The 19,022-nt window shown below is 34.4% G+C and overlaps 1 pseudogene; it reads right to left on the bottom strand.

Moving 5' to 3' along the window:
* Positions 1–1,661: 1,661 nt before the first annotated feature.
* LOC149569025 (DUF21 domain-containing protein At2g14520 pseudogene) lies at positions 1,662–2,233 on the bottom strand (annotated as a pseudogene).
* Positions 2,234–19,022: the final 16,789 nt, after the last annotated feature.

Below are 19,022 nucleotides of genomic sequence, written 5' to 3'. Positions count from 1 at the left end.
AATAAAATAAGTTTTTATTTGAAACCTTTGAATTTGCCTCACAATTCCATACGGGTCAAACTTGGTTTGATCGACTTGATGACACATGTCAAGACACGATTGGTTCAGCCTGTACAGCTGGGTGCCACATGTCACATTGAGATTGGCCAACGACCTCATCTTCCTACCACATGTCATTGCCTCATCAAAGTTCACTATGTTGCTATGATAATCCTCATGCATCTTCTGTTTGGCGACGTATCGATGACCACATGATCAGGACATGTGTCACAATCTCCTTCCATCTCCATTTTATGTGCCATGTCATCATAGTAGGGGCCCATCACTATTCGCCAAATTTTCATAGTTTTCCAAAAACTCACTATGTCGCTAGCCAAAAAATCTAGGTTTTTTCGGCTAGTGAGGTAGCGACTACCAAATTTTTGAGCTTTTCTAGTGACCTCACCTATCTACATTGTCACCACCTCAACGCCACATCACAGTCAACTTATTGCACCACATCATCATCACTATCTCACCATACTAACTATCATACATCTTTCCTTTAGTGAAATAGTGACTATCCTCGGTTGTCCACATGGAGCAATTTGAGCACATCTCAGGATTTGGCACCATGTCATCAAGGTTCCATCTTCATTTAAAATAAAGTTGTCATCATGCTAACATCATCTTTGACTGATCAACCACGGTCCTACTAAACAACTTGCGGCTTCAAAAGCTATGTTGCTTTGAGACATATTACATGTTGATCAATTGTATATTTAAACACTTCTAATCCCATTTTGTAGTGAATGTGGGATAAATATATCTCATGAGCTATTTCATCTCTGCATGTGACTTGCTCGTGTGTCTACTACCTGGACCTTCCAACACAGTGGAGCTCTCCTTTCTTACATTAGGCATCCTCTACTATGTCTTTAATTTCTACGAGCATTCTTCCTCTTAGTCAAGTGTGGAGACCTCTGTTCTATGGTGGGATGACTTTGCCCTTTGAAAAGAGAACTTCAGCGATTTATCCTTTTTGTTTGTTGTTTCTTAAATCATGACCCTACTTTATCTACTCCCTTTAAAATTTGAATGCATGGATGATGCCAGAGATGGCTATTGGTGTCCTCTTTAATTGATTATTTGGATGCTTGTGCACACCCTTGCTTGCATTGCTTTGTTTTACTTTGATGCTTCTTCATGCTCATAACTGGCATCTTTATGGATCTATATACTCTCTGATTGCTCTACCAACACTTGCATGAATTCCTCTTTATGAGTGTTCTTTCCATGCTATGGAAGCTTTCTTAAATTGCATTGGCATTTTCTTCTTTGGATTTGACTGTGCATGGAGGCCTTTTTCTTCATTCCCGTTGGATACATGGGGCTGCCCTGTTCCTTTCTTCATCTGTGGGTTTCCTTCGATGTGGCAAATTTGTCATGCTTTTGGCATGAGATGTTCTCTTGCTATAATACATTGCTTGACTCCCCTATTATTTGTCGCCTCCCCTACTTTTTTGTACCCTTCTAACATTTGCTCTTATTTCTCTCTAGAGTCAATTGTTAGCTACTTCTTCCTTGTTTCTGCATGGGCTCTCATTCTTGTTCCTTAATCTCCTTACTGCTTAACGTGGGGCTTGCTCCCTAATTGCATGTGGACTGCTCCCTTCTCGTTGCTATTTGTTTCTTTTATGCCACCTTAGATCTCCTTTTGAAGTATTAATGTCATCAGTTTCCTTATCGAGTTTTGCATTGACATCAAAAACAAATATAACTGAAATTGGAGTTATTGCCTCTTCTACAATTTTCTTTGTTGATTCCAATGCCCCAACAATGATTTTCATTTCATCATATGTAAGTTCTCCACCTTTTCCTACCTCATTTCCATGAAAATCCACTAATGTTTTCAACTCAGTCCTGTGAAAGATAGCAGTGCATCCTTCTCCCAACAAGAAATCCAAGAGCTTACTTATTGGCCATGCAACTAGAAAGCGGACCCAAACAAGTACACGAATGAAAGGTGCCATTGTAGCACCAAATGCTAAACCATAGTGAGAACAAATGGATTGAGGTATAATCTCTCCAAATAAGAGAATAATAGTCATAAATATTAAAACAAAAAGCCATCCAAGAAAATAGGAAGTTCGTCCATAGAAAAAGTGTTGCATATTAGAAGTGTACACATCAATAAATGTTGTTTTTTCACCATAGGCATAATTTTACATGGACCCCATCCTACATAGAGCATAGTATAGGGTAAGTTTAGTACACTAGAACTGACCATAGTAGTGACATTGTGGAATGTAGAGTACCACCATTTGGTACTTCATGGAGATGACGCTCCTTCATGATAACAAATATTGGTATTTCTGAAGATAATCTTTCAATCATTAAGATGTATAAAATACATAAAATGAAAAAAAACAATAAACAAAAGCCTGGGAAACACATTATGTTTCTCAGCTAAAACTAATAGAGGAAATATAACTTCCTTGTAATCAATTTCAATGTCTTGAAGTTCTATCCAATATTTCCTCCAATTCTATCAGTTTGAGACCATTCAGTCAGATCCCAAAGTGGGTCCGACTAAAATTTTTTTTGTTTCCAAACAACTACTAATTGTACCTGATCCATTCATCACCTAATATTGATCAAAATCAAATTCAACCACTTGATCAATATTTGAAACTCATTTTATCATTATTCTACAAATTGTCAATTTAATGCCAGCAAGTCCTTTGTCTGGCTTTAAAAAATTGACCTAAACACCTAACTGGGCTCTGAAATCAAATGTTGATTCTCTATTTTGTATACTTCCACCCTGTCAAATCTTATCTCATGAAAAATTCGAGGTCAAAAGATATTGACCATCAAAGTTGACCTCTCAGAACTGCCTGCAAGAAAACATGTCAGAAAACACTAAATTGCATATGGAATTGGCTTTGAAAACTGGGCAAACTAACACTTGGGGAGACAAAAACTGGGGCATCAGTTCTCTATCATGAGGAGAGTATGGACCTATAATTTGGGCTCATGACGAATAACTGGGTGCAAATGGAAAGTGATCAAAGTGGACTACTTGGATTTTATAGATTGAAACAATGGCAGAAAACCAATTTTTTGCAAATGGAATGGAGATGGAAAAGTGTGCAAATGGATTCATCATGACTTAAGAACTGACACACTTGGATAATTTTTAGAGTACAACATAGTAGTATAATCCATTCAATCTAGGCAATCAGAGATCTCAAGTTATAATGTCACAAATAGGGGTACCAAACAATTTGTAAATATTGACACCAGTAAAAAGATAGAAATTTTGTTTGGAATCGTGTTTTAAAACTAATCAAATGGATTTGTCATAAGTTGAAACTTGACACATAACAAGTCTCTAACATCTATAATGTAACACAATAAGAATTTCAACATTTGGGTCAACTGGTCAAAAGTTATAACTCATCAAATAGGGCTTATGAGAATTATGTGCAATGTGCATTAGCATGAAAATAGTAGACTACCAAGTTTGAGGGATTCAAAAACTAGTCAAATGGACTCAAAATGAATCAAAATCTGAAACATAGGTTCTTGGGTATGGACACTAGACACTCCCAAAGAAAAATGTTACAAAATATTATTGGGTGCAAGATATTCACTTGCAAACAAGGCCTCTTGTTGCTACTTGACACTGGGTAAAATGCAGATTTGAAATTTGCTCAAAATGAGACTTCATAGAATGGCTCAGAATGGTGATTTAACTCCATGCAACAAGTAGACACACTAAAAGGAAAGTTTTAGAAGCATTGAACACCTCTTTGGCCTCAAAAGTATGACCGGGTACATGTACATTTAAAAGCATTTATAGGGCTCAATTTTCTCAATATACTTTGTGACATTATAACATTATAACTTTGTGAGATTCTCATTGGAGGGTTTCTAGGTAATCATATCTGGTGTTAAGTGTGTATGTGGAAACATTTTCTTTACATGTTAGTTACATATGTTTATGCATGCAATGTTTTAAAGTTAAAAGTTTTATTGGTTAAATTTTCATACTTCTACTTCACCACCCCCCCGACCCCCCATCCCCCCCACCCCTACCCACCTTAGAAGTATACTTCCCAATTTTAAATCTCAACAACTGGTATTAGAGCTAAATTTTCATCAAGAAAAGCCTTACAGCTTGCAGAAAAGATCTTGAGATGGAAGTCTACAATTTGGGAAAGACCACTGAGAAGTTGGAGATTGAGATATGCCACTTACTGCAACAATTGGTTGAAGCTAAAAATGCTTTGAGGAGTTCGCTAAAGACACGGAAATAAATTTCCATAGCTAAGAATGACACCCAATAGAAGGAGATTGACACCACAAGGTTATTTATAGACGATAATTCATGTGAGTTTGATGCAGCAATTGCAGATCTTATGGACAAGAATAGAGCACAAGTTGAAGAGATCAAAAATATCAAATTGGAGCAAGAATCAAAAGCAATATTGTTATGTGAAGTGACTGAACAAAAGAAGAAAGCCACGAGGACAAGGTCATGATTGAAGAAGACAAAAGAATCTTGTCAAACAGATTGGAAGAAAAATCAGTAGACTTGTCTAGGATCTCAAACATGCAACTAGACACCCTAAGTCAACTGATGAATGCTCATCATGAGTTGAATGTTAAGGACATTGAGATAACTACATTGAAGTTGCAAAATGAGCAACTGTAGAATGACCTAAAAAGAGAGAAGGAATTTGCAGAAAGCTTCAACAAGCTAAATGAAGCCATCAAGTACTTTGAGAAATAACTGAAATCCCCTAGATCTAGTAAAGACACATCAAGCTTGGGGTACATGAGCACTAAAGAGGGAGAGTCATCCGAGACTACTGCAAAAAAAAATGCAAAAGGTAATAACTCCAAACCCACTTGTCATTTTTGTGGTAAGAAAGGACATATAGCTAATGTTTGTAGGAACAAGAATGGTATTCAGAATGACAAACCAAAGAATATGATCCATTGTTACAAGTGCAACAAACAATGCCATCAGGTTCATGAATGCAAAACCAGAACCATGCATCGACCAAGATTTGAAGGATGCTACTACAATTGTCAGAAGTTTGGATAAAAAGCCTTTTAATGTAGATCCAAGACCACATGGTCATCAAACAAGCAAAGAAATGATGAATATTCCTATAATTAGGACTACAATACAAGACATAGCTATCACTTCTATCAAGAGTATGGAACATCCCTGTAAATTGCATAAGAACACATTTCAGTGGAATCTACAATAGATGGTTAAGCCAAACTACATGCTTTAGTTGTTTGAAGACTTGTCATATCAACAAGCACTGCCCAACAAGGTCAAAGGCACCTAACTTAGAGTCAAATAAGGGAAAAGGTAAGATAGTTGTTGAGCACATTAGAGGAAAGATGAATAAGATAGGAAGAAGAAAGTGGATGCAACACATCAAATGAAGGGATCACTACACCTAAAGGGTCAAGTGGTCATACTTCATCAAACTAAGAAAAAGAAGGTATGTGGGACTTATAATTAAATGCTTTATCATACATCAGTTCCTAGAATAAGTTAGTACTAAAAAGGATAGATCAACATGAATAAGGATGCAAGGTTAAATCCTCAAAGTTTTCACATTGTTGCTGAGTAAGGAAAGTTTCTTTCGGATGCCAAGTAAAGTCCTAGTATATGTCGAGTTGTCCACCAAAGTAAGTTGGAGTCAATTTTGTAGTGGTTGTTGAGTAAAAGGAAATTATTATTGAAGCCGAGTAAGGGAAACTCTAGTGGATGCCAAGTGTTGGAAAATCAATGGAATTTGAGTAAAGAAAAATTGCAGGAGGAGCCAAGTGGACAACCATATATGGAATAAGCATTAAATGTTATGTAATGAAGGGTATAAGGTTGAGTTTTTGACCATTTTTCATCACTGTGAACATAGAGCTAAGAGAAAGAAGAGAAAAGGAGGGATTTTAGGCAAGGACAAAGAATTCAAGTAGATTCCAACAATGATTTAAAGTGATATCATCAATTCAAGGTATTTAGACATGTGCTGAGCTACGCAGTTATGTAATTTTACATCTTGAAGCTCTAGTTTTCAAAAATGGTATCTAGCTCTAGGAATCCCAAGGACAAGGAATCGTTTGAGGTTTAGTTGATCAGTAGTGAAGTTAAACAACCATATTTTAGACAAATTACTAAAGTGGCTTTCAAAAATGACCCTGCTGGCACTTTATCTTTTATTCCACCTAAGGTTGTTATGGTGCAAGATGTTAGAAAGTGTTATAATTGTAAAGTTGGAGCAATTGGTGACATGGAGATTCGCGAAGCCTATGATAAACTTTTTGAGAATGGGGTATTAAAGGAGAAATTTTAGATTGTTTAAAGGAAGAGCTTAAACTGTGCCTTAGATTTCTCTACAGTCTTCAAGACTGAATGGATAAGAATAGTTTTGAGCTAAATTAACGATGGATGCCTATGGTTGGAAGGTTGACCTATCAGGTTGTTAAAGAGAATCATACATAGGGTGATAGATTACCCAACCCTAGAATGGCCAAATACCCTAAGGAGTGATTCAAAAGAAGCCATAGAGAAGAACACTCGGGCAAAGTGGAATAAAGGAGGCATGACTATTGACACAATTAGAGATCCACTTGTATAATTTGTTGTTAGTGTCATATACCATAAATTCTACTAGTTGAGCCAAATAAATAGTGTACCATGCATTGTATTTGATGTGGGATACAAACTTGTCAAGAAGGATCATACATATGATCTAGCAGAACTGCAACTACAATAGATTATGGAGAATTTGGGAGCAATAAGGAGATCCAAGAGTGCTCAGTGTAAATTTGGATCAATTTTGACATGCATATTTTTCTATGTATAGAATGAATTTCCCTCTTTTGGTAAGATAAGGTGGAAGACATATAGGTCTATATTAGTGCAAGTAAATGAGTATATAGATTAGATGGGAGCCAATTTTGAAACCTTAATGATAAGTTATTTTGAAGACTTTAAAATGTCTATGAAGCAAAGGCTCAGAATACTAATTTCTCTTGTAGAGAAACACATCAATGATATTTGTTTCTTAATTGATATTGACTACACTTATATCCAAGTAGCAATACCAAGGGTGAGATGGCTAAGGTCACTTGGATATGAGATAAACATAGATGAGGCCTTAGTAGAAATCACAACATTGGTTGCAGAGGACATCGATGAAAGTGCAAAACCTTTTGGCATTCTTGATGTTGTAAAGTCTAAAGTAGAGATAGAGTTGAAAACTACTTCCACCCTAAAGGAAAAGGATAAATTGGTCAAAAAGCATAAGGCTAAATTTGGAGACAGGACAGCAGGAGATGAAGAAGAAGATGAAGAAGAAGAATAGGGCCAAGAGCCACTTGCGTTGACATGAGGCATGGTAGAAGATGCTAAAGAGGAAGAAGGTGTCGAGGATGAAGAGCAAGCCAAGGAAGCACCTACCAAGCCATAGCCAAAGAAGAGAAAAGATCAGAAAGAACCTATAGCATAGCCCAAGGGTAAGAAAATTGCCTAGCCAAGTATAGCTAAGCGTACTATAAGGGCAAGTACAAGGGCCATAACTAAGGAGGCTAAGGAGCAAGAGAAGAAGAAGACTATTGAGCATCAAGGTCCAGTAAAGAAGAAGCTGAGAAGAAAATATGTTTCTTAGCCTAACTCAGATGAAGAAAGAAAAGAGTCAAAAGACACAAGCCAATTTATAGTGGTAAGTCACACCACCAAGTCTGATTTAGAAAATATATGTGATAATATTAGAGATAATGCAAACTTAACTAGCTTAAAGAGAAATGATAATAATAAGTTGAGTAGAGAAAGACAAAACACGGTTGAAGAATTAATCTACACCATGATGGCCAAGTTCAAGAACACCCCACTTGAACTCAAAAATTCATTACCCAAAGAGTTATATGCTATTGTTGAAAATAAATGGCATTATTCCCTTAATATGGAAAAAGAAATAAGAAAGTCAACATTGGCTCGAGTAATGCCTAAGCTCACAAAAGGGAAAATAACCAAGGCCAATAAGAAGCATGGGAGAGAATTTGCACCCAAATATAGAGCCTTTAGCATTCTCTAGAATAAAGTTGAAGATTTTGTTAAGAAGTCCACTCAAATGTGGAAATTATTATATGGCCTAACAACTATAAAAGAAGGAAAGGAAGATCCCTTTGAAGGGACGAACAATGGAGAAGAGGTTGACAATGATAATGAAGGAGAAGGTGAAAAAGAAAGGTAGATGATACAGTGGAGAAGGAAACTCAAAAAGATGATATGGCAACTGTTGAAGAGTAGTAAATAGAACAGAGTGTGCAAGACACACAATTTCCACCTCCAAGTCCTCCACATGACACTTCTACACCTACAAAATCAATAAAAGTAAAGGATGTTCTTGACAACTTTGTTCAGAATGTCAATCCATTGACTACAGAGGATATCAAGAAGATCCTTGACCAATCAACTCTACAAGCTCAATTATGTAGTAATCCAGTGTTGGTTAGTGTAGATGAGTTACAAAAAGTAGTAGCTAACTTGACTAGGGATACTATGGCAATACAAGAAACATCTTTTGTAATCCCTATAGCTACAAGTGGAAAACCTAAAGAGCAAGTTGCACAAGATATATCAGCTAAGGTTGACTCCACAGATAAAATCACTACAATTGCCAAGGAGCCGATAAAGGATCACATAGGATAGATGGAGACTTCTATTCCTATTGCACTAGTACAAGGTGCATCACCATAGATAATAGTAATTGATCAAGGAAGATCAGAGGAGGAGGAGAAGACCCCAAAAGAAAAGGAGCAGCAAGAAGTAATTCAAATTTTGGTTAATCTACAAACCACTAAGACTCCAACAAAAATGCCTCAAAAGATGAGCACTGAAGCAATACCACTTCAAATTTCAGCACTAGACTTGAGCTCTACAAAGGTTGCAAGGGTACTTCACTATGGAGACCCTACACTAGATGAAGAAATAGTCATTCCAAAGTATGATTATGCAACCATGAACATTGATAAGATAAATGAAGTGCAAGAGGCACTAGAGAGGAAGAAGAAGTAGGAGATACTCAAGAATGAGTATAAATGGAGTCAAGCATTAATTGAAATGAAAGACATCTTTTTAGATGCATTTATCTTATAGGCACCTGATGAAACAAAGCCCATTATGGAGCAACTTTCATAAATAGTGGACCAAGTGCAAAGTGAAGACCATGATACTAATGCAAAATTGATGGAATGGTTATAAAACAATTTTCAAACAAAGGTGAATGAAAGAATATCCAGTGAGATAGGACTATCACAGGCTGAGCTGGCTAAGAAAATTGAAAAGGTGAAGATAGTACTTGAGAACATTTTTTCATTGTACATAAATTTGTGTGATCCATCAATCTTCACACAAGAAACTAGTTAGCAAATAATGAGCTTGGAAAGGAACTTAAAGATATCAAGCATGAAACTGCCTAAAGATCTAGCTCAAAGTGAGAAGCATTTTAACACAAAATTTCACACACAAAAGGAACTAGTTGTATTAACAACAAAAGATGCTAACAAAAGAACCAAATAAGTTTAGATTCAATCTTCCCTAACCTCTCACATGGAGATTTTATAGAAAGAACTAGCCTACGCAGAACATGTGATAAAGAAAGATCCAAATCTTTGTACATTAGATGGCTTAGTTCACCTTGTAGTAGAGATAACTAGACAAATCAAATCCCTAAAAGTTGCAATAAAAAACTTGGATGCTTCTCTAAGAATCCTAATGGAAGTGAACAAAACCTTCTTGGCAAAATATTCAGTCAATGTATAGATCCTTTGACATAAGTATCAAAAGGGGGGAGAAATTAAAAGCAAAGGGGTAGAAATTGAAAGGCTAGAAGGATAATTAATTTGCAAGGGAGACATGTGAAAGGGGGAGCCAAAATGAAAGGGGGAGGGATAAAATAAATAGAGAAAACAAAGGAGAAGAGAAAAATAGGAAACATGACATAATAGGATACATCAAATAAAGAGTATTAGAATTCAAAATAAAGATAAAGAGAATTGGAAGAGGCAAATCAATCTACTCAGAGAGATTTTGGATAAAAGGATATGGCACATCAACTCAGGGGGGGACACAAAATTTAAGGCTATATAGTCCTTCACAAAAATTTTGAACAATTTTGATGTTTTTTATATATGCCAAACATAATGCATATTATACTCAAGGAGACTAGTTTCATCATGTATAGTTAAGTGGTTTTGACACTCATGTCAAAGGGGTGATTATTGATCTCATACTTGTTTTGACAATTGAGTGTCAACATACTTAAGAAATTTTCTAAGTTGAGGCCAAGTATAGTATAGATATTGAGTTGCTATATGTGTCAAGCCAGAAATTCAACAAGTGCTGAGTCATTCAGATGCTGAGTAGAAAAACATTTCCAAGCAAGTTTCAAGTGCCAAGTGACTAATAGATGTCATGCAATTTCAAGTGCTAAGCAAGATAGAATTTAGTATGTGCCAAGCATTAGTAATTAGTAAGTGTCAAGTAACACAAAATAAACATATGAGTCTGTGCCTTCACAAACTAAGATGTAAACCATTTTTGGGCCTACATATGGACAAATCTCAAAGGATTAAAGATAAGATTGAATCTATTTGGATTTTTTGTGGAATCAACATGCAACCAATTAGAAAAATGGAGAGATTTGAGGAAAAAAGTTGGATGAGCCTCAATCATAGATTGATACCTAACCCTAAGTCACAAAATCCTTTTAAGGAGGTTGAAGCCCCATAATTTATAGAGTGAATATAATCTATGAAAGAGAGAGAATGCATGTGAGAAGGTGATGATAGTAGTGAAAGGGGTGAATTGATCATGTTGAAGGTGACTTAGAGGGACATAACTATACATCAGTACGAAGAATAGAGTATCAGTACTATAAATAGCTTCATACCAGATCAGTGAGGATCAAATTGGATAGAACAAGGATCTGAAATTAGCAATAGTAGATTGCAAGTAATCAGGTCAAACACTCTACTATACTTTCCAACAATTGTATTAGTAGAATAAAATCCTATGGAGATAGGTTGGTTTAATAGCCATTGTATAAATCCTTTAATAGGGTGACATTCCAAGTGAATGTTTTGTAAATCCTTTAGCCAGGTACACTTTTGATAGAGTGTTAAGATCCTTTAACATTGTAGGATCTAACAATCGGTGTAAGCCTTTAATAGGGAAGATCATGGGAATGGTCAAAATATGTAATCTTAATAGGTGAACTTTATTGCTATAGTAGTGAAGAGTTGTGGGTGTCATCCCCACCTTAGTTTTACCTTCTGATTGGAGGATTTCTAGGTAATCATATATGGTGTTAAGTGTGTATGTGGATGCATTTTATTTACATGTTATTTACATATGTTTATGCTTGCAATGTTTTAAAGTTAAAAGTTTTATTGGTTAAAGTTTCATACTTCTGATTCACACCCCTCCCCCACCCCTACTTCTAAATCCCAACATCTATGGGCTATGTCCACCAAACAATGAATCCAATGTTATTATTATCTGTGATTATAACATTCTTACACTCTATAATCCCTTATAGATCAATGTTGCTACAAGATAAAATTATCTCATCACACATTATGAAATCCATGACTCTAAGTTATCTTATACAGGTATTTGCCACATTAAGGTTAAAATTAGTCACAACATGTCAACCCAAAAATATTAATAAAATAGCCCTGATGAGTCAACACAAACTATCAATCTCCGAGTTGGAGATTGATCCTGTATCAATGTAGCTACTCCATGAGGTTCCCACTAAATTAAACCACCCTGGACTCAATTGTACCTTTATTATGTTTAGTTGAGAATACCAACTGAAGTTAATAAAGAGTTTAGGTTCTCCCTCATCATGACCTTCATAACCATATCTATTGAATTTCCATCTATATGTATCTTGTCTAGCTTTAACCATCCATCATCCAAAACTAACTGAATCAAATGGTATTGCAACTCTATGTGTTTTGTCTTTGACTGCAAAGAAGAATTATTTGCAAGATGAATTGCACTCTGGCTATCTATAAATAAATAATCATCCCTTAGTGGGTGTCCTAATTCTTCCAAGAATAATTGAAGCCATATCATCTCCTTGGATGCCTTTGTAGTAGCAACCTATTGTACCTCTATAGTGGATAAAGCATTCACCTTCTATAATTGAGAAACCCAACTCAGTGTTGCCCCACCAAAAATAGATACATAATAGTAGCACTCTGCCTAATTCCAATATCCCCTACCAAATCTAAGTCAACATAGTCTTATAAGTTAGTATTAGAGCCCCCAAAATGTAAACACTTACTGGATGTTCCTCTCAAATATTTGAGAATCCATTTGAAAGCATTCTAATATTGAATTCAAAGATGACTTATATACCTGCTAATGACTCTCACTGCATGTGCAATATCTGGCCTTGTACATAATATAGAATACATGAAGCTTTCTACAATTGAAGCATAAGATACCTTAGACATCTTATCATCCTCTTCTTGTATCTTTTGAGACATCTCCTTAGTTAACTTCAAAAGACCAAGTAAAGGTGTGCTAATAATGTTAGCATTCACCATAGAGAAATGTTGCAACACATTCTCAATATAATCAGCCTAAAATAATGTCAATGATTTTCTTCCAAGCCCTAACTATTTTTGTACCAAGGACGATTTGAATTAGGAATTTATATTACAATACTTGGTGTAGAACCTGTAGTAGTGTGACTAAATTGAAAGCAATTAAAATGCAAAAATAGATGTTTCTACAAGCCAAAAAGTCATCCACTCATTTAAAAAAATAGAGTTTATACAAGTTTGATGGATGCTAAGGGTCACCATTATCCACTGGATATGAAAATGAAAAGTTAAAAATCTAATTGATTACAAAATAAACTCAAGCAACTATAAAAACTACAAAAATCTACATTAAAATTTACATCTACTTGTAGAAGTCGCAACTTTCTACTTGTAGCTCAAAATCACAAACCATCATAATTTCTTGAAAGATCTTCTAGATTTCTACATTTATTGTTTTCTCCTACTGAAGCCCAAAAATTCCTTGGAGGCCTTTGAAAATGAAAAATACTAGAACATAGAAAATATTGAAAAAATGGACTTCAATATTTTCCCATTGTTTCTTGTGCGAACATTGTCTACATCATCCTGAACCGTGTTTTGATCATTCCTTCCACCTTGATAGGAAATGGGATCCATTTCCTCCACACTTTTCATCAAATGTGGAAAATAATGCTTGATTTGTTCACGTATAAGACATTTTCCTTGTTGAACAAATTGTTCTACTTTTACCACATGGTACAAATAGATTTTCTGGTTCTTCAAAGTCTTCATGACAACTTCCACAATTTGATCACTTTCAAGTGGATTGATACCTTCTACATTAACTATGTATGAATTATTTTTTCGACAACATCTACAATATCTTGTGAAGGAGGGAAATATGGCTTCCATAGTTCTAGATTGAAGATTGGATGAACACCCAAAAATTGAGGCAAGTTGAGTTCAAATGCATTTTCACCAACTTTCTTTTATAATCTTATAGGGACCATAGCAAAGAGGAAAAAAATTCCTATGAGGGCCTTGTAAGCATTCCTTCTGGAAATATAACCATACCTTATCACCAACCTAAAAATTATGAGTAGTTCGATGCTTACAATGGCTCCTTTTATACTTCTTGGTGGTTTTCTCTAAAATTTCATGAACTTGTTTCTACAAATGATGAATTCTATCAATGAACTTTATTTCTTTGTCCTTCTCCTTATCCAAGCATAGTACAAGTTTAGGTTTCATAATAGGAATATAAATATTTACTACTGCTAAGGGCTAATATCTGAGACAAACTAAAAAAGGGATATTGCTAGTTGAACTATGAATTGTCCTATTTTAGCTATGTTGTACATAGGGAAGGATCTCATCCCATGTACGAGGATGTTTGGAGTGATACATACACAAGATTTGAATAATCATTTGATTAACAACCTCTGTTTGACCATTTGTTCAAGGGTGGAAAGCATTAGACTTTGTTAGTTTTGTGTCCATCATTGCCCACAATGAAGACCAAAATTTACTAAGAAACAAACTACCCTATTTTAAATAATTCTTTTTGGTAGCCCAAAATGAACTCAAACATGCTTAAACAAAGTTTTTTAGTTTATTTTGTAGAGATTACCTTTCTACAAGCCACCAATATTGCCATTTTTGAAAATCTATCGACTACAACATATACACAATCATGTACATGTTAGGAAAACTAGACATAAAATCCATTGAAATTGAATGCCAAGTTTTATTTGGGATAGGAAGTGTTAAATATAAACCTAACTTATGATTTGTAGGCTTTACAATGGCACATGTTGTATGTGCTTGAATGTATTTCATCACATCTTTTTTCATTTTTGGCCAATAAAAATATCTTTGTAGTATAGAAATAGTCTTACCTATTCCAAAATGACTAGCAATCTTACTATAGTAGGCTTCCCATATTAACTTCTTATATTCTTCCTTAGGAACACAGATTTGGCCAAAGTGATAGAGCATTCCATCTTGCAAGTAAAAATCATTCACATGTTTACCTTCCATTAGTTGAGTATAAACATCGGAAAATTCATTATCATGTCCATACAAGTGGGCCAAATTTTTGGTTTTGTGATAACATAATTCTAATATCATACTGTTTCCTATAATTGGAGGCCTACTTAGATAATTTTCTACCTTATTGGTGCTTCCTTTCTTATGAAAAATGTTGAGATAAAATTTTTGAAGATAAATTAGCCATCTTTGATGCCTATCATTCTATAATTTACATTTTGTTTGCAAAAATTGAACCAGCTTGTGATCTGTGTGGATGATAGTATCCTTTCCCAATATACAATATTTCTATTGCTTGCAAGCTTGAAAAATAGCATATAATTCTTTGTCATAGGTGGGATATCTATGCACTATATTAGAAAATTTATCATTATGGTAGGCAACTAGATGTCCGTGGTCATGAGGACTACTCCCAAGGTATACTTTGATGCATCAGTTTGTATTTCAAAAGAATATTGTAAATTAGGAAGAGATAGAAATGGTGTAGAACATAACCTTTGTTTTAATTCCTCAAAAGCTTGTTGTTTAGGACCTTTCCACTTGAATTTAACTTTCATACATCCTCATAATGAATGATGAAAAGGCCAAGACAAATGTGAAAATCCAAACATAAATCTATGATAAAAGTTAGCTTACCCCAAGAAACTACACAAATTTGTGAGATGTAGGCCAATCTTTAATTACCTAGATCTTTTCAGGATTAATATCCTGGACACCCTCACTATCAAGAGCATATCTCAAGTACTTAATAGTTTACATACCAAGGTAACATTTTTCTTTATTTACATAGAGTCCATGGTCTTGTAATGTAGAATGTATTTGTTATACATGTTGTAGATCTTCTTCCCAATTTTAACTAAAAATTAGAATATCATCTAGATATACAAGTACAAATGAGTTAGTGAATGACATAAGAACATAATTTATCATCCTCATAAATGTGGTTGGGGTATTTGTGAGACCAAAAGAAATCACCAACAATTCAAATAGTCCCTCTTTAGATTTAAAAGTAGTCTTCCATACATTTGTTGGATTAATTGGTACATGATGGTACCCAAATTTCAAGCCAATTTTAGTGAAGAATTTTTCACCTCTAAGATGGTCTAAGAGATTATTTATTTGAGAAATTGGGTATCTATTTTTGAGAATGATCTTATTCAATTCTCTGTACTCAATACAAAGCCTCCATGTACCATCTCTTTTCTTTGCAAAAACAATTGGGATACCACAAGGAGATGCACTTGGGTGAATATGTCCATTTTAAATTAGTTCTTGTATCTGCCTTTTGATCTCATCATTTTTTAGAACTAATCTCCTATATACTAGCTCATTAGGCAATGGGGTCCCTGGTATCAAATCAATAGAATGTCTAACTTGGCAATGTCAGGGTACCTCTATTGGTAACTCAAACACATTCTGATATTTTGTTAAAATCTAATCCATTGATCTTAGTTTTTTTTTGTGATGAACACCATGGAATGTGAATTATGCACATTTTTCTTTTGTTCCTCTAGATAGATCATTAATAACACAAATTTACCCATTTGGGCTATTAACCTTCTTCTCTATTTTGCACTAATCAAAGATGTAGAGTGTTTAGGACTTACCTTTGGAATATCATACTTTTTTCCACCTAATTTGATTGTCATGATTCATGGCCTTGACTCATACACTCCATGACATTGATACATGTATGGCTACCCTAACAGAATATCACACACATCTAGAGGAGCTACATCACAGATCACATTGTCTTTGAATGGTTTTATGGAATATGAAAGACAAAATTTCTTTTTTACTTGGATGTCTCACCCTTGGCTCATTCACCCTATAAAATATGGTTGTGGGTGTGATGCTGTCTTTAGATTCAATCTCTTTATAGTCTCGAAAGATATTAAACTCTTTTGACTACCACTATCAACAATAAAATGTAATGTTTCCCCTCATACTCACATTTTTGAATGAATAATCTCTCTTCATCATGATGAGAAAATAAATTTATAGTGGCCATAGTGGAATATGGTCCACCCTCGATGATTTGTGATTCCTCTTGTTTTCCAAATTCTATCATCTTGATTTCAATAGCTTCATGGTTTTCCATCTTAAATTCTTTGTAGTTCTACAATCTTTAGTGTAGTTTTTCCTCCTACTCACATTTGTGAATGAATAATCTCTCTTCATCATGATGAGCAAATACCTTTGTAGTGGCCATAGTGGAATAAGGGCCACCCTCAATGATTTGTGATCCCTGTTGTTTTCCAAATTCTATCATCTTAATTTCAATAGCTTCATGGATTCCCATCTTAAATTCTTTGTAGTTCTACAATCTTGATTTTTATGGACTTCACACCACATACCTAATTCTTACCCTATTTTATTTACACCCCGTGTCTTTTTTTATGAATTTGGAGATGGTTCCTTAGTTATTTATTTTCCCATTGGTTTATTATCTTCACCTTTCCATTTGTTGTTCATTGGATTTTGCCTCGTCCATTTTTGTTTGAACTTCTCTTAAATTTTTTATGCATATTTGAAAGCACTGGACAATGTTTCTATATTTAAAAAATCCATTTGAGTCTGAATGTATCTATGAAGATTGCTCTTATACTTTAGAACTTGATGTTTTTTTGAGTCTTTGATGCCAAGCTTTACAAAGAAAGCATGAAAAATGTTGTTGTAGTCCTGAACTAAATGGTCTTTCTTCTATTGGAGTAATTGATATTGCATATATTTTTATTCATAGGAATGTTTAGGGTAATATTCTTGTTTTATATGCTATACAAATTCTTCCCATGTGTTATTTCCATCAAATAACATAGAGAACTTATGTTCATCCCAAGATTCTTGGGTTTCTTCTATTATAAGTGTACCTCCCATGCCAACTTTACATGATTCTTGGTTTTGACGAGTGCAGAAGTTATCTTTTCAATATCTAAGAAATTATTAACAAAAAAAGTACCTCTCTAGTCTAGACAACAATTCATCAACAAAAATTGCATCAAATTTTCCTTGGAAAGTTTGAATGTCAAAATTGACCTACCCCTTGAATGGGGTTTTCCTACCAAATTTTTAATTTCTTGGATAAGCATGTAACTCTCATTTTTCAAGCATCCATAAAAATTATTGCATCATTTCTTCACGTTGTTTATTTAATGCATCTTGTACTAGTATTTTGAAGGATTCATCCATCCCTTCTTATGATTGTTTTTCCATCTGGGACTGTGTGAATATCAAAGGAGGATAATCTAAGAGATCTCTTGTGGTCAATCCCACACCTTGATAAGTTGACCATGTATGATGGTACATACATGAATGAACAAGAGAACAAGCTTAGGAATTCATATTGCAATACCTAGTGTAGAATGTATGGTATTGTGACTAAATTGAAAGCAATTATAATGCAATAGTATATATTTATGCATGCCAAAAAAGTTATCCATTCATTTCTAAAAGAAAAGAGTCTATACAAGTTTGATGGATCTCAAAGGTCACCATTATGCTTTGGACATGAAAATGAAAATTCTACAAGATAATTAACTACAAAAATCTATATTTAAATTTATGTCTACTTGTAGAGGTCATAACTTTGTACTCATAGCTCAAAATCACGAACCATCAAAATTTCTAGAAAGATCTTTTAAAGTTATACATTTATTAATTGATCTCTTAAGAATAGCACTACTTGCTAAAGCCCAGAAAAGCCCTAGAGGTCTCCAAAAATGAAAAATAATAGAACATAGAAAATACCAAAAAAATAGATTCAAATATTTTCCCATTTTTGCTTGTGCCAAAATCCTATTCATCTTCCTAGAATGTGTTTTGATGAAAGGATTTATTTTGTTGTCCCCTAATCATTCAGATAAAATGAATGTGCTAATTGTTATTTTAACCCCTTAATGTGATCCATGTTAGACTAAGATACAAGCATATCATTGATATATAAACATAAAATAATGTATCTTTCATCATCCAACATCTTAAAATAAACACAATTATCCAAATGACACCTACTATATCCATGCTCATGCCTAAAACTATCAAATTTTAGATACCATTTATGAGGTGCTTGCTTTGAACAATCAATATCAACTTTTCTATAATCTGCACACTAAGTTCTCAATACCTTTGAACTCAAATCCCTATGGTTGTCTCATATATATGTCTTCATCCAAATCACCATGAAGAAAGAATTTTTTAACATCAACCTTCTCCAAATACAAATCTTTAGTAGCCAGAATACTTTAAAAAATGTGAATAGAAGTCATTTTTACAATAGGAGAGAATATGTTATCAAACTTAATACCCTCTTTCTCTGGAATTCCTTTTACAACTAACCTGGCATCAAATATTTTCTTACC

The sequence above is a fragment of the Cupressus sempervirens genome, chromosome 3 (assembly GCF_028749045.1).
Source record: "Cupressus sempervirens isolate cs-2001-9-10 chromosome 3, ASM2874904v1, whole genome shotgun sequence".
In the NCBI taxonomy this organism is placed as follows: Eukaryota; Viridiplantae; Streptophyta; class Pinopsida; order Cupressales; family Cupressaceae; genus Cupressus; species Cupressus sempervirens.
This window is presented reverse-complemented; position numbering and strand designations above follow the sequence as displayed.